We start from the raw sequence: 16,054 nt of genomic DNA, 5'->3' as shown, positions 1-16,054 counted from the left end.
TTCCTAGCACATCCACCATCATAGATCAAAGTAAATCAAGTGCTCCATCTTAGTACCTACAACAAAATCAAAGTATCTAGTATCTCAAACATGATAGATCTTGCCTCTTATTATGCCACTACCACTGAACATAGATATAAGTCATCCAAAGGGAAAGCTACCCAACCTTTTACATTAGAAGATCATAAAATATTGTACCAACTGAAATGCCAAGCACACAAGGAATGATCCAAAGATAATCACATGTATCCATAGTTGTCAAAATATCCATAGTTGAAATAGCACCTACAACAAGTGCCAAACCCATTGAACTATCAATTGCTCCAAAGGTATACCAAGTGAATCTCACAACATCAACATATAGCTTCCACTACAAAAGATAATATCAAATCTATAGCCAATCCGCTCACAACATCTCAAATAAGTGAATCCATGTAGTATCAAGGACATTCACAACACATAAACCAATAAATTGCAAGAACAAATCTCATAAAAAGTCTCCAATAGTCTCCCAATTTCTCCACAATCAACAGAGGAAAGAGATAAAGAAATAACCATGTCATCTCTCACATGACATACATGAGCACAAACTAGCAATCACAATCTCCAACTAATCTCAAATCCAATGTAAGTGAAACTGAACATCTAGGAAGATAACCAATACCAAAGAGAAACCATGCAAATCATAACCTGTATCATTTCCTTCTACACAAACCTCTAGATGTAAACTATAAAAGTATGATCTCCTCCATAAAACCTGAACCAAGAAGCCAGAACAACACCCAAATCATACCATATAACTAATCATGGATGTAAGCCTCTCACAAGAAGATCAAACTCATAAGCCATTCCTAATCCAATGAATATGCCCAATATAAAACCATCTCCCAAACTCAACCAACATAACAACATATGAAAATGGAGATAACCAATGCTAAAACATCTCTCAAATGAACCCTCCAGAATTAACTCATTTAATATAGCTAAAGATCCATATCCATGAAAGACAACCATAAACATAATGCACCTGAGAGAAACAATGGGCTATATCTCTCAAGTAGCAAATTGCCTAGTAGACCAAGAGTGGGGAATGAGAATGCTCATCAAGATATCCAAGTCTCCAACCAAGAATCATCCAAAAAAAATATCCTCTCAAGTCCATATGTGGTAAATTCCTCTAGGATCAAGAAACTAAACCAAGATCAATATACTCAATACCAAGATATTAAGCCAAGAAACTAAACCAAGATTAATGTCAAAGTTCCAACCATGGCCTCAGGAACATAAACATGACAACATGATCTAACCATCTCAACCAAAGAGATAAAATGTTCCATATGAACATACTATAACATTTCACAACTCTAAACATGTATCAAGAGTATACCATGACAAATAAAATGAAACCATCCTCACTCCAAGGATACCATGCCAAATGAAAGCATAAACCACACCTTTACAAGGAACCCGATTAGTCCTCAAGATGTAACCATCTCCACACACCATGAATAAAACTATCTCCACTTATCATGAAGAACCATCTTCGCACACCATGAAGATAACCAAGTGAACCATGCAGATGTCAAATACACTTCTACAGCAACAAGATTTAAGACAAACCTTCAGCATCTACAAACACTTAATAAAAAATATCAATGCCAATAACTCCCACTCAATTGTAGTACCAAGTCAACTATGACATCACAACATCCATCTCCTGCATGAAGATTCTCTTGGTCTACACTTACACAACCAAAGTGTTAGTACCAAGTGAAACCAAGATCTCCAAACCAAGAACTAATCCTGCACTATCAACTTATCACTATCACAAGCTCCCACTAAACTATGTATCCAAGCAACCAATGAAATCATGATGGAAAACCATTATGTAAACATGAGAATCAACTAAGGCATCAAACCATCACAGAACATAAAGTGCACATCATGAGCTCCTCAAAAGAATCTAAATAACCATGATCCTCAACCAAGAAGATATATCATCATAACCAAATTAGGAATCCAAACCAATGAACATCAAGGATGTACCTCTATATCCAATCATGTCATGCCAAAATCCATGGCACCATGATCATATCCCTTAATCGAGAAACTAACTCTTAATATTTCCAACCTGTCAACATAAAATTGTCAACCACAATTTCCACACCATGATTATACTAGTAAAAACATCTCATCCTTTCTATATGAAGAAAAAATAGAAAATCATGTGACTTAGGGCATAGATAACCCAAATCCAAGCCACCAATCTAAATATAAATCAATAATGAAATATCAATGGGCAAAGAAAATCCATAACCAAGCCATAAATGCAAGTTGTAAGTATAGATCACTTACAACATTGCACAACTTGTAGACCCATCAAGTCATCATGCATATCCATACCAAACACTAATAACCATATCATCATGAGACCAATCTACACCAAATCTAAACCTATGTGTAGAAATCTCCAAGATTGTTTTGTTGACTACTCAAAGTCCAAAATCCAACATTGTATGCCCAAGTTATGCCCTAATTTGTACTCAAAATAAATAACATCTAATTTTTAGGCTCTCAAAACTAGAAAAAATTTCAAAATAATAGAACCAAACCTACAACAAGTTGTAGTGCTTTGAATTAGCTTTCCAACACCTATAATAAGTTTAAAATCTGATATCCTAAGAGAAAGTTATGACCATTTTACTAAGACAACTATTTTACCATTTTCACTATTTTTTTTTGTGATGAAAAATTCCAATGGGATTAAATTTGACAACCATCACAAGCTAAAAATAAAAAAATCTTTCATTTCCTCTAAACATGGCCAAACTACGGCATGTTATATATCAAATTTTATGGAAACATCGACTCGGATTGAATGGTTAGGTTTATTTTTATCCAAGAGGTCATTTCTACAAGCTTCCCCTAAAGCCCTCATTTAAATGGAACATCTGAAAAACCCTTTTATCTAACAATTTCACATGCCCAAAATGTATCAATATCCCATCATAATAGGAAACCTAAAACCCTCAAATTTGCAATAGACAACTCATATATCTTGCCCTTTCTTTTATCCTCTCATGCATTCCCATGAATTTAATCTAGGGTTACAATAATAAAACCATAGCTCTGATACCACTTGTAAAGAAAATTGCAAAAAATAATATAATTATTTTCACATAACCCATAATAGATCTAAAATAAATATGTACTTAAAATCCACATTCAAGCGAATAGACAACATACCCATAAAAAATGTGACACAAGATATACCCTAGGAAACCCTCATTAAAGGAAAAACCCAGCCTCTAAAAGCATCCATCATCATGTATTATTCGGCAAAAACACCATTGTAATACAACCATGGATGCCTTCAAAGCCATAGCCACCATTGAGCAATCTATGTGAACAAGCATGAATCCACACATCCCATGCCATGCTTTCAACCTTCACAAATGATCTCTTGGCTAACCCGTCAAGCCTTGTCCTGCTCGACTCTTTTCCTTTTTTCTTTCTCATTCTCACACCAACAACTACCCTTGTGGTTGCTTATATAGTAGCAAATCCTAGCAAACCACCAAGTAGTATTACATAAACCATGTGCTACCTAACCTATTGACCCCACATTTAATATTGGAATTTTAATTCTTTTCTCCAATATTAAATAATTACATGAAATATTATCACAATGTTACAATACAACTCATCAAGTATTACATCTATGTAGGTGCAACATCACATAATAAAATAAAATAATACAATATAAAAATATTATGCAATGTGTACAACACCCATTATCTCAATTAGATGTGTGGATTCATGCTTGTTCACATGGATTTCTTGGTTGTGGCTATGGCACTAAAGGCTTCCATGGTTTTATTGCAATGGTGTCTTTTGTTGTATAATATATGGTGATGGATGCTTTTGGAGGTTTGGTTTTTCTTGCAATGAGGGTTTTCTAAGGTATATCTTGTGCCAATTTTTTGTGAGTATGTTGTCTATTCTCTTGCATGTGAATTTCAATTGCATATTTATTTCAAATATATTATGGGTTATGTGGAAATAGTTATATTCTTTGTTGCAAGTTTCCTTGCATTCACAACTTTAGCTAAAGTAGCAGCAACTCAAGTGCAGACACAACATGATTGTTTAAAATATTATGCACAAATGTTAGGAATGACATAAAAACCCTAGATTTGTGTATAAAGGAGATAAGGAAGAGTTTATTTGATGGTAATAAGTTGTATGGATAGTGCATAGTGTCTTAAAATTACCTATAAGATTTTGATGCAAAGATGAAAGGCCATATGAGTGAGATTCAAATACCTACTACTAGATTGCAGCAATTAGAGGTTAGAATTAAAGATTCTAAAATTGAAATTGAGAAGATTCATAATGCTATGAGAGGAATTGCATCTGACAAGGAAAATTTCATAATGAGATTCTTTATTCTCAAAGAATGTTTAACACCCAAAGTTGTCATTTTGTAGAGGTAGTTGGAGGAATGTCTTGCAACGAAAATATCCAATGACAAATTTTCTTATACTGACTTGAGTGCAATTGAAGTAGAATCTTATGCATATTGCACACTCTTAAGCATATCAAATACAATCCAAGACAACTAGAAGAAGGAATTAGAGAGGCTAAAGATTGATTTTTCAGATTTTATATCCAGAATGACAAGTTGATCATTAGCAAGCAACAAGTTTTGTGATATAGTTTTGACACCTTTGTCATTGATGTCAAAATTGTATAAATGTTAATGTATATGTAAGGGGGAGCTTATGTATGTTACAATGTAAACGAGTTATAAGGAATGTATGATCCATCAAAACATGAATAAAATTGTTATGTTTTGAAGGCATTTTTTCGTAGTTACTTTTTTATTTTATTTTAATGTATGACATCATTTTAGGACTTAGCCAATTTTCTCAAAATTTTCCATCAATAAAAAGGTAGAGATTATTGGCAATATGGTTAGACATATATCTTGATGGTTGTCATTTATGCCAACATCTATTTAGTATTTTATTTATGCATTTAGAGATAGGAAATTGTATAAGTATTAGACAGTTTTGTAGCAGTACAAAGAACATATATTATGAGTATAGATGACTCATTGAGAGTTAGCTTATGCATAGTTAAGGAAAGATTTGTGACACTATCATGATGATTTGGTTAAGTGTAGAGATGTGTATAGATAGTATGATGCTAGATATGATTAAAATACCAGTGTGAGTATTTAATAGAGTAGAACAAAGCATACCAGTAAACAGAGTTGTACAGCTTGAGGAATTTTTTTTGTTACAAAATAATTACTAAGTTATGGTGAGCTGACTTTGTGGATATTAATCCATAATTTATTTTATATTATGTCAAGCATGTGAATTCATGAAGGCTGACTAAGTAGAGTATTGTGAATGTCCAAGGCATAAGTGAAGATCTTATATTGTGTAGTTAATGTGATGAAATGTGAAGTAATGTGAAGTCATGAGATGTTTTAATTATGATGCAAACTATTATACAAGCCTTATGTGATATGACATCTAATGTTTGATCAAAGCAAGTATGAGTTACAGTAGCAAAGAAAGTATTGTATGTATACCTATTTTGTGAAGAACTCAATTGTATTATTTCATGTAAGGGCAATGGGCTCTTCTTGAATACACTGTATTTTTTCTACCAACTCATAATAGGGTTGAGGCTTCTAACAAGACCTAGTCTCCTAACTGGGACATGAGACACTATATCTATTTCATAAACTCCTATCAGGGTCAATATCCTAAATAGGATCCTATTGTTTAGTGAATCATCTAGTGGGTATCATCCCCACCAAGGTTTTCCCTTAGCTAGGGTTTTCCTAGTTAAAAAATAGTGGTGTTGTGAGTTATCTATGTGCATGGTTATATTTAATGTTCAACATTGTTTTTTTACTTTCATATATAAGTTATAAATTAATTCACCCCCCTAGGATTATCTATTTCTAACAATCTATACCTTTAGAAAATCCAAGATTTTCCAAATACTTGTGCAACCTTGCATAGGAGGATCTAGGTTATTTCTTTAGACCATATAGAACTTTCTTCAATTTTCATATCATATCCTTGTCTTCTGTCAAAGGGAATCCTTTAGGATTCTAAATATAAACCTCTTCTTCAAGTTCTCCATTCAGAAAGGCTGATTTGACATCCATCTAACACACTTTGAACTTTTTGTTTGCCACATAATCCAAAAACTTTCTTACTACTTACATTCTAGAGATAGGGGAATATGTCTCTTCATAATCTATTCCTTCTTGTCATGAATAACCTTTTCATACTAGTCAACCTTTGTTTCTCACAACCTCACCTTGTTAATTCATCTTGTTTCAAAATACCCATTTAGTTTTTATAACATTCTTGTCTTTATGACTAGGAATCAATTGCCATGTGTAATTCTTCACAATATGATCTAGTTCTTCTTTTATTTCTTGAATCCAATGATCATCTTTGCATGTCTCATTTGTGATCTTGGGTTCAACTTGAGAAATTAAACATAATTCCTCATTCACTCTATTTCATATCATTGCTCCTTTGTCTTTGCTTCCAATTATCCTCTTTGGAAGGTGATTCTTTTTTAGGTTCTTATTAGGAGTGGAAGTTTCTATCTCAACTCTTATCTCTTCTCTCGGTTTAGAAATTTGTTCACCTCTTTGCTCAATGATTTGTACATGATTCTTCAAATCATTTTTGGTATAAAATAAATCTTCTACATTAACAATTTTATGATTTTCTTCTTCATCACTAGAGTTATAATCCATCATCCTCTCTTTAAGTCCAAACTTTTCATCAACTTTTACATTTGCACATTCAACAATTATCTTAGTTCTAAGATTAAAACATCTATAAGAGTTTTATTTTGAATGAATAACCAAGGAACATACATTTATAACTTTTTGGATCAAAATTACTAACATCATCATCTCTCTTTATGTAACACTTCCAAAAAAATTCATATACTTTACTGAAGGTGTATAACCAAACCATAATTCATAAGTAGTATTAATTATTTGTACCTTTTTTAATCTATACTCAGTTAATGGTTTATACTTTTATATTGACTACCTATCTCCAAGATGTCTTGGATACATCATTCTCAAGCATCATTGCTCTTGCTATATTTCATACTGATATGTTCCTTCTTTCTACTCTCCCATTCTACTCAAGAGTTTTAGATGATGATAACTATCTCTTAATCCCATTTTGTTCACAAAACATGTCAAACTCTCTAGAAGTAAACTTTCCACCTTTATTTTATCTCAAATATTTAATCTTAACACCAGATTCATCTTTTAGTTTGTGATGACTAATCAGGGAGGTACTATACATTTTTTGGGCTACTATTTTCCAATGGTGGGCTACTATTTACCAATGGCTAATATTTGTCAATTGGCTACTGTTTATATTCGCCAATTTATGGCCGACATGTTGTAACTAATTTTAACCCTAAAGTTTCAAAAATACTTGTATAAAAAGGCTTAGGATTAGGGATTGTTTGATAAGGTGTGATGCAAAAATTGGTTCTTGCGGTGGTATTGAGCTATAAGGGATTATAGATTGTAGTCAGGTTGTAATCACTAGATCATAATAATATTGTACTTGTTTGGTGGATGTAGCCTAGGGATTGGGTGAACCACATTAAATCTTGGTGTCTTGTGTTCTCTTCTGTGTGATCTATTACTTTCTAATAATTTTTATATTTGCATTTAATTTTTATTTCTATTTGTGGTTAAATCCTAACAAGTGGCATTAGAGTGAGGCTATTTTTTTAATTATCCTCTGCAAGAAAGTCTCACAGTTGAGTGGGAGCCTCACGGGTGAGTGGGAGTGATGGAAGATGAGAGTAAGTTGAGGTTGACAAGTTAAATGGGAAGAAATTTCAGTTATGGAAAATGCATATGGAGGACTATCTTTATTAGAAGGATTTTATGGAATCCATTGGTAGGAAAAACCAAGAATCAAGTATCTAAGACAAATGATAACTAGGATCTTTTAGATAGAAAGGCAATTGGAAGCATTTGATTATTCCTGGCAACATCAGTGGCATCTAATATTAAAAAAGCAAAGACAACAGAAGAATTGATTGAAACCCTAGCAAAATTGTATGAAAAGCTCTCTGCTTCAAACAAGGTATTCCTCATGAAGCATTTATTTAATATGAAGATGGCATAAGGTGAATCTGTTGCAGATCATTTAAATGATTTCAATACTGTTACTAGTTAGTTACCTTCTATGAGTATTAATTTTGATGAAGAAATTAGGGCTCTCTCTATTTTGTGTTCTCTACCTAAAAGATGGAAGGACTTGGTAATGTTTGTGAGTAGTTCTATTCCTGGATCTAATACCCTAAAATATGATGATGTGTTTGGTGTTATTTTGAGTGAGGAAACTCATAGGAAATCCTCAGATGGATCTACATTAGGGAGTGCTTTGAATCCACAAAGTAGAGGTAGAAGGACTAAAAGAGGAAGTAATTCCAAAATTGTGGGAAATCAAGAGTACAATCAAAGGGGAAGAGGTCTCAATTCAGAGGACTAAGAGATTGCTAGTACTATGGTAAGATAAGATAGAAGAAGAAATATTGCTAGACTCAAAAGAAAAATGAAGGAGATAATCCAAAAGGGAACAAGGAGGTAAATGTGGTAAGTAACAACTCCAAAGAGGATGCTTTGCTTTTGTCTTTAGAAAGTGTTGATGAGTCATGGGTTTTAGATTCTGGTGCTTCATTTCATGCTACACCTCATAGAGTTTATTTTGTTGATTATGTCCAGGGAGATTTTGGACTTATTTATTTTGGGGATAATGAACCCTCTCAGATTTTTGAAAAGGGAAAAGTTAAGATTAAGTTGTAGAATGAGAATCATTAGCTACTACATGAGGTAAGGCATTTTCCAAGGCAAAGTAGGAATTTAATTTCAGAAGGGAAACTCAGCGATGAGGGTTGTGTAGTTACTTTTGGTGATAAACACTAGAAGGTATCAAAGGTTCCCTTGTAGTAGCAAAAGGCATGAAAGTAGGCACCTTATATCTTTGTATAGGTCATATTGTTCCTTCTACTTCGATTGTTTTAGAGATAAATGAATGTTCAGGAACAGTTGTAGCTATTAAGCAGGGAGAACAAATAGCTACTATAGATTTTGATTTAACACTGTATTATAATAGACTTAGGCACAAGAGTGATAAAGGTATGAAAGTACTTCATTTAAAGAAAGTTTTACCGGGTCTAAAATGTGTTAATATGGATTTCTATGAAATTTATGTGAATGGAAAATAAAAGAGAGTGAGTTTTGCGAAGACTAGGAAGGAAAATAAAAGGGAAAAATTAGAGTTTGTGCATACAGATGTATGGGGGCTGGCTCAGGTATCTTCCCTTGGTGGCTCTCACTATTGGGTTACATTTATTAATGCTGCAACTAGAAAAGTATGGGATTATTTCCTTAGATAGAAATTTGATGTATTTCAAAGGAGTAGAGGGACTAGTAAGAAGGTGAGTTATTTGTTTCTCAAAACATTTGTTGTGAAGCATTCACTCATATAGATTCTAAAAGTAGAACTATTACCAATTTAACATTCCTCCTAAATTGTTATGTTATATATTGAGCTAAGTGTGTTTTAGTTGTTGAGAATACATATTATAGAATGAAAAGAATGTAGAAAGTAAAGTACAGGAATCAGTAAACAAGAAAATTGATCACTTTTATTCAAAATACAAGTACCAAAAGAATACATTTTTTATTGAAATATTCAAAACTATTTTGATAAGGTAAAAAGTGTTTGAGTTTTACACAATACTTAAATACAATACATTTAGATATCACACAAACATCCTTAGCTCCTAACATAATATTTAAATATACACATTGTATAAATAGAAAAGTACTGAAGATAAAAGGAAAGGCCTCCATTACCTAAATGAAAGATTTGTCTTCCTAAATGTTGAAGGATTGAGCTCACATATCCATCTGGGAATAAACTTGGAAAAAATGAAAAAAAGAGGAGGGTTAATCCATATGAATTGAGCAATGGAAATCTATCTAGTCATCTATACTCTATTATTCCTACAACATGGTTATTTAGATAACTATATTGAAAGACAAGAAGAAAAGAAATAAATTTGAAAAGTAACACATGTTTATGGTAATGAGTTTTTTTCATATGTAGATATAAGTATGAAAGTTGAGGTTGTTGAAGGATCTTGCACAAATTACACACATGAAGCCTTTAACCTGAATCATGTAGAGGCCAAGACTAAAGGACTGAGAAAGCTATCAAAGTGACACACATAAATTACAAGCACGAAACCTTATGGTCAAATCATGTAGAGGCAAAGAATAAAGACATGGGGAGACTATTGAGTGGGCATACATAATTAAAAGTATGGGACCTTCTAGTTGAAGCATAGCAGAAGATCGAAGACATGTGGAGATTGTCAAAGGGACATGCATAAATTATAGGTATGATACCTTTTAGTCAAATCATGGAGGACTTATGAAATTTTTAGTTTACAAGTTGGAGGAATTGGAGCTTTAAAAGTATATAGGTAGAATATGACACAAGATGTAACTTTCAGAAATAACATGATAAGCAACAAACTAAAGTATAAATAGAAAGATGTTTATGATATTTTAAAATCAAATATTTTGAATATGAGCATACAAGCGAATGAGATACAATACAAGGAAATAAACAACAAATTTTTTGTTAAAACAACAAGAATATTTTTCAACATAATATTCAACAGTAAAACAACCAAAGCATAACCAGAAATCCTATGATTTCACCAGCATAATATATGATCACATATATAACAACAATAGAATCAAAAAAGAAAAAAAAAAGGATACAATTACCTACATCAGGGCATATCAGTCATAATGGATTCAACAAAGTTTAAATGATTAGGAGTTTTAAATGCACAAGAAAAGGCGATAAAGTTGCAAGATTTGTTGACCATATAGATCTAATGAAATATTTTGAGTTGGCAAAGGTTTTAGAGAAACAAGAAAGTTTGGAAATTAAGATCAAGAGAATATTTTCTTCATTAGATTCATTGAATATAAATGTCCTCCCAATGGATTGTTCAACGGCTATAGTTACAAGACTAGACATGGGTTTAGTGAAGAAATGTTACAACTCAGCAAAGGAGCTGGAATTAAGTCTAGGAGGATACAAAACCAAAAGTGCAAAGAAAAAAAAGGAGGTGACTTCAACAATTATGGAATCAATTGAGTCTTTGTTATCCCTAGATGAAGGTAGTTGGACTTCAGCGAACTCTATTACTCTTTGAATTATTATCACCTTGTTGGAGGTTCATTAATTATTTAAAATATTATGGCACTCTACAAAGGCTATGGAAATTAATCTTAAATCAGCGTGCACATTTTAAGGAAAATCTTCTCCTAGCTTTGCAAAGCTATGACAGGGATCAGTTGGAAAGTTTTTAGCCACTATTTAGTAATTCATCACAGTTCTAGTCTATGAATCTCCTATAAATGATAAAGTCGAAGTAGGATTATAGATTCTTGAGTTTCTTTATAAAGAAAATGAGAAATCTCAAGTTGTCAATCATATATTCTTCTATAATGATGCAGTAAACAGTGGGGACTTCAACATTGTAGTAGATTTCAAAATTTGGATGGAAAGGTATTCATTCTCATTCTACAGCTATCCTTTCGTATATGACACACCAAGAAAGAGTAAAATTTTCCAATTAGATTCCAATATACAAGTGCATAATGAGTTTCATGATGGTCAAATCTATAGAAAGAAAACTCATTCAATTTTAAAAGCTGCAAATAACTTCTAGATCTCATTAATAGCAATGCATATTATATCTTTATACAAAATGAAGAAAACCTAGAAAGCAAACTAAACCTATGAATGAATGTATCAGCCAAGAAACCCATGAATAGGATGAAATACCATATTCTAATTATACAAGCATAGTTATATGCAAAAATGTAGAAGGAGAATATGGCAGAAAAGTTGACTGTAGAAGCCAAAAGGGCATGGTTTTCTTAAAAATGGCATGCTAGCAGCAGATAAAACAATGAAATTATGATAAGCTACAACATTATAGATGTGAAATGAAACCCTTACACCACCAAATTCAGCCATGGAAGAAACTAATGCCTAGCCATATGCAAGAAAGATAACATCTCATGGCATCCATGAAAAAATTCACATGGAATAAATACAATGATCAATAACCAGTTGAAATGGAAAATACTCAAAAAAAACCCTTAGTCAAAGAAATGACGGCCATATAGCAAAACATGCCTAGAATCTGCTAGAAATATGACATCTAAACTAGAATAGAAGCCAAATGAGAGATATCTAACCAGTAAAAATGACATCCAAGCAAGAAATCATAGGAGCATACTCATGGCCGTGGCTAGGGTTTGAAAACCCTCTCTCTTCCTTCCATGCATGAAACAACAAATGAACAAAACAAAGCAACCTTTTTGCCTTTGATATTTTTGATAGCCCTTTGCCAAATTTTATAAAACTTTTGGGTCCATGGAAGGAGTTAGGCATTCTATTTTTATTTTTTGAAACTCCATTACTCATTTCCTTAAGTTTTATATGCATAAAAGGAATAATGCCTATAATAAGCATTAAATGCATATAAAATTTAAATAAATAAAGATATTTTATTTAAGTGCTATATATATTAAATCAATTATGATTATTAATTATTTAATACATATAACACTTATAAAATATATATTTTATATTCCCTTATATTTATTAATACTAATGTGTCTAAAATTGATAAATATAATGATAACACATTAATATTAATAAATTTAAGAAAAAGAAGTTATGATTGTAAAATTAATATATCAAATGGTTATAATTATAAAACCTTTGATTTTATTAATTAAATAAACAAAATTAAGTGGAGTTAACAATTTAAATGCCTAAATGTAAGGGGAGTCTTTAGTGGCTATTTTTGAACTCTAAAGGGACATTCAATTAACACTTTCATGTAAAGTATGGAGCTATTTTTGGATGCTAAGGAGAATTTGAATTTATCATGCAATGATGGGGCACTTTAGTGCTATTTTTAGTGATTTATATGTTGGTCTTAGATTGGTTTTGACAATTGAGTGTCAACACAGTTAACCAATTCTCAAGATGACATCAAGTATAATATAGAAGCTAAGCTACAATGTGTGCCAAGCCAGAGAATCCAATAGGTGCTGAGTAAACTTTTGGTGCCAAGTGAAATTCAAGTGCTGAGTGATAAGTAATGCCGAGTCACTATAGGTGCCAAGTAGGGTGTAGATTGAACAAGTGAAAAGGAATTGATATAGGAGTTGAGTGAGACAAAATTCCTATATGAGCTAAGCATCAACAACTAGTAAGTGTAGAGTAACACAGGAATCAACATATGAGTTTGTATCTTAACAAACTCAAATGTAAACCATTTTTAAGCTGACTACGGATGAATCTTGAAGGAGCTTGAAGATAAGATTGAATCTTTTGCATTACCTATGTAATTAGCATGCAAACAATAAGAATAATAGACGAGGCATGCAACCAATAGGAAACGTGCAAGAATTGAGTAGGAAAGGAAGAGTAAATATTGATTGTAGATTCATACCTAACCCTAAGTATTTGAAATGTTTAAAAGGAAGAAAAAACCCCATTGTATGTGCATGTGTGAGAAGTGTTTAGGTGTAAAGACTTAGAGAAGAGGAGAGAAACATTATAGAACTTAGTTGATCAAGAATAGAGTATTAGAGTAGAAAAGAGCGACATATCAAATCAAGCAAGGATCAGAGAAAACAAAGTAGAACAAGGATTTAGAATTAGCAATTAAAAATTACAACTCATCAAGTTAAGACATTCTTCCATACTTTCTAACCATTATATTATGAGAATGGAAATCTTATGTTGATAGGTTGGCTTAACAGCTATATTGGTTTAGCAACCATATTGTAGATCCTTAATAGGATTGTAAATCCTTTAATAGGGTAACATTCCAAGTGAATGATTATAAATCCTTTAACTAGGTCACTTTTAATGAGGTGTAACATCTTTAACAAGACAGGCCTTTCACAGGGCAAGTGGTCAAACTTTGTAACCTTGAACAACTAAATATTGTTGTAGTGATACTTTGTGGGTGTCATCCTTACTCCAATTTTACCTTCTCATTTTGGAGGGTTTATGGGTTATGAAATTCATGTATTATCTATTTTCATGCCTGTCTTTACTTTTAAGTTTATTAGATGAATTAGATGCATGTGATTGATATTAGTGAAAAAGATTTGAAAAGGTTAAAGTTAGTTACTTCTTATTCACCCCCCTCAAAAGTAAATCTTCCCACTTGTAAATTCCAAAAATTGGTATCAAATTTAAGTTCTCACTAGGAGGAGCCTTACAACTTGGAGGAAAGATCTAGAAATGGAACTCTACAAACTTTGGAAGATCATAGAGAATCAGGCAATTGACATACAACAAGCTTTAGATGTTTTGAAAGAAGCTAGGGAAGAACTGAGAAAATCCTTAAAGAGAAGAAGAGAGATTGCCATAGCTAAGAATGATACACAATACAAGGAGATTGAAACCTCAAAGCTATTTAAAAATGGGGATTCCAAAGAGTTTGATGTAGCAATAGTAGACCTAATGGAGAAGAATAGAGCTCAAGCAGAAGAAATCAGAACACTCAAGCTTGAACAAGAGTCACAAGCCATGATGCTTTGTGAGGTGACTGCATAGAAGAAAAGAGCCATTTAAGACAAGGCTATGCTAGAAGAAAACAAGAGAAATATTCCCAATAGACTAGAAGTAAATTCAATTGAACTTGCAAGAATTTCAAACATGTAGCTAGACACCCTAAGCTAGATGATGAATGCACATAATGAATTGAATGTTAGGGATATTGAGATCTCTACACTAAAGATGCAAAATGATCTAAAAAGAGATAAGGAGATTGAAAAGAACTTCAACAAACCTAATGAGGCTAGCAAGAAATTTTAGCAACTACTAAAATCACCAAGGGCTAATAATGATACTTCAGGACTTGGATACACTAGCATAGAAAAAGGAGATTCATCCAAGACTACAAAAGAAAGGAGTAACAAATGTAAGAACACTAAACCTACTTGTCATTTATATTGTAAGAAATGACATACCTCTAACGTATGTCGGAGCAAGGATACCCATTAGCATGAAAAACCTAAAATGTGAGTCATTTTCATAAGTGAGAAAAGCAAAGACATCAAGCACATTACTGCAAGACTAGAACCATCAAAAAACCAAGATTTGAAGGTCACTACTACAATTGCAAGAAGTATGGACATAAAAATTTTGAGTGTAGATCAAAGCCTATGTGGAAACCTGATCAGCCAACAAGGGGAAATAACCATGGAAATCACTACAATTGGGACTACAACACCAAGTATAGTTGTCATTACTGTCACGAATATGGACACATTCTTGAAAATTGCATAAGGACACATTTAAGAGGGAACTACAAAAGATGGTTGAGTCAAACCACATGTTTAAATTGCTTAAAGACTAGTCATATTAGCATGAATTTCTCAACAAGGATAAAAACACCCAATTCAAACAATAATAAAGGAAAAGAAAAGGTAGATGTTGAGCACATCAAAGGAGGAATGAGTAAGACATGGAAGAAGAAAGATGGCTATAGCAAATCAAATGAAGGGATCACTTCACCTAATAGGTCAAGTGGTCACACTTTATCAAACTAAGAAAAGAGAAGGCATAAGGGATTGATTTACAAAGCTTTATCATGCATCAATTCCTAAATAAACAAAATACTAAAAGGAACAGATCAACATGATTAGAGATGCAATGTTAAAACTTCAAGTTTTCATTAGTGTTATCAAGTTGCCCTTAGAAGTCGAGTAGAATTCTAGTACATGCCAAGTTAACTATGAAAATTAGTAGAAGTTGAATGATTAGTTGGAGCTAAGTTGGTAGTGATAGTTGAGTAAAGAGGAAAATTTAGTTGAAGCTAAGTGAGTTATACTTCTATGGAT

This window comes from Cupressus sempervirens, chromosome 3, assembly GCF_028749045.1.
Source record: "Cupressus sempervirens isolate cs-2001-9-10 chromosome 3, ASM2874904v1, whole genome shotgun sequence".
In the NCBI taxonomy this organism is placed as follows: Eukaryota; Viridiplantae; Streptophyta; class Pinopsida; order Cupressales; family Cupressaceae; genus Cupressus; species Cupressus sempervirens.
The sequence above is the reverse complement of the archived record's forward strand: the minus strand, read 5'-3'. Positions refer to the sequence as shown.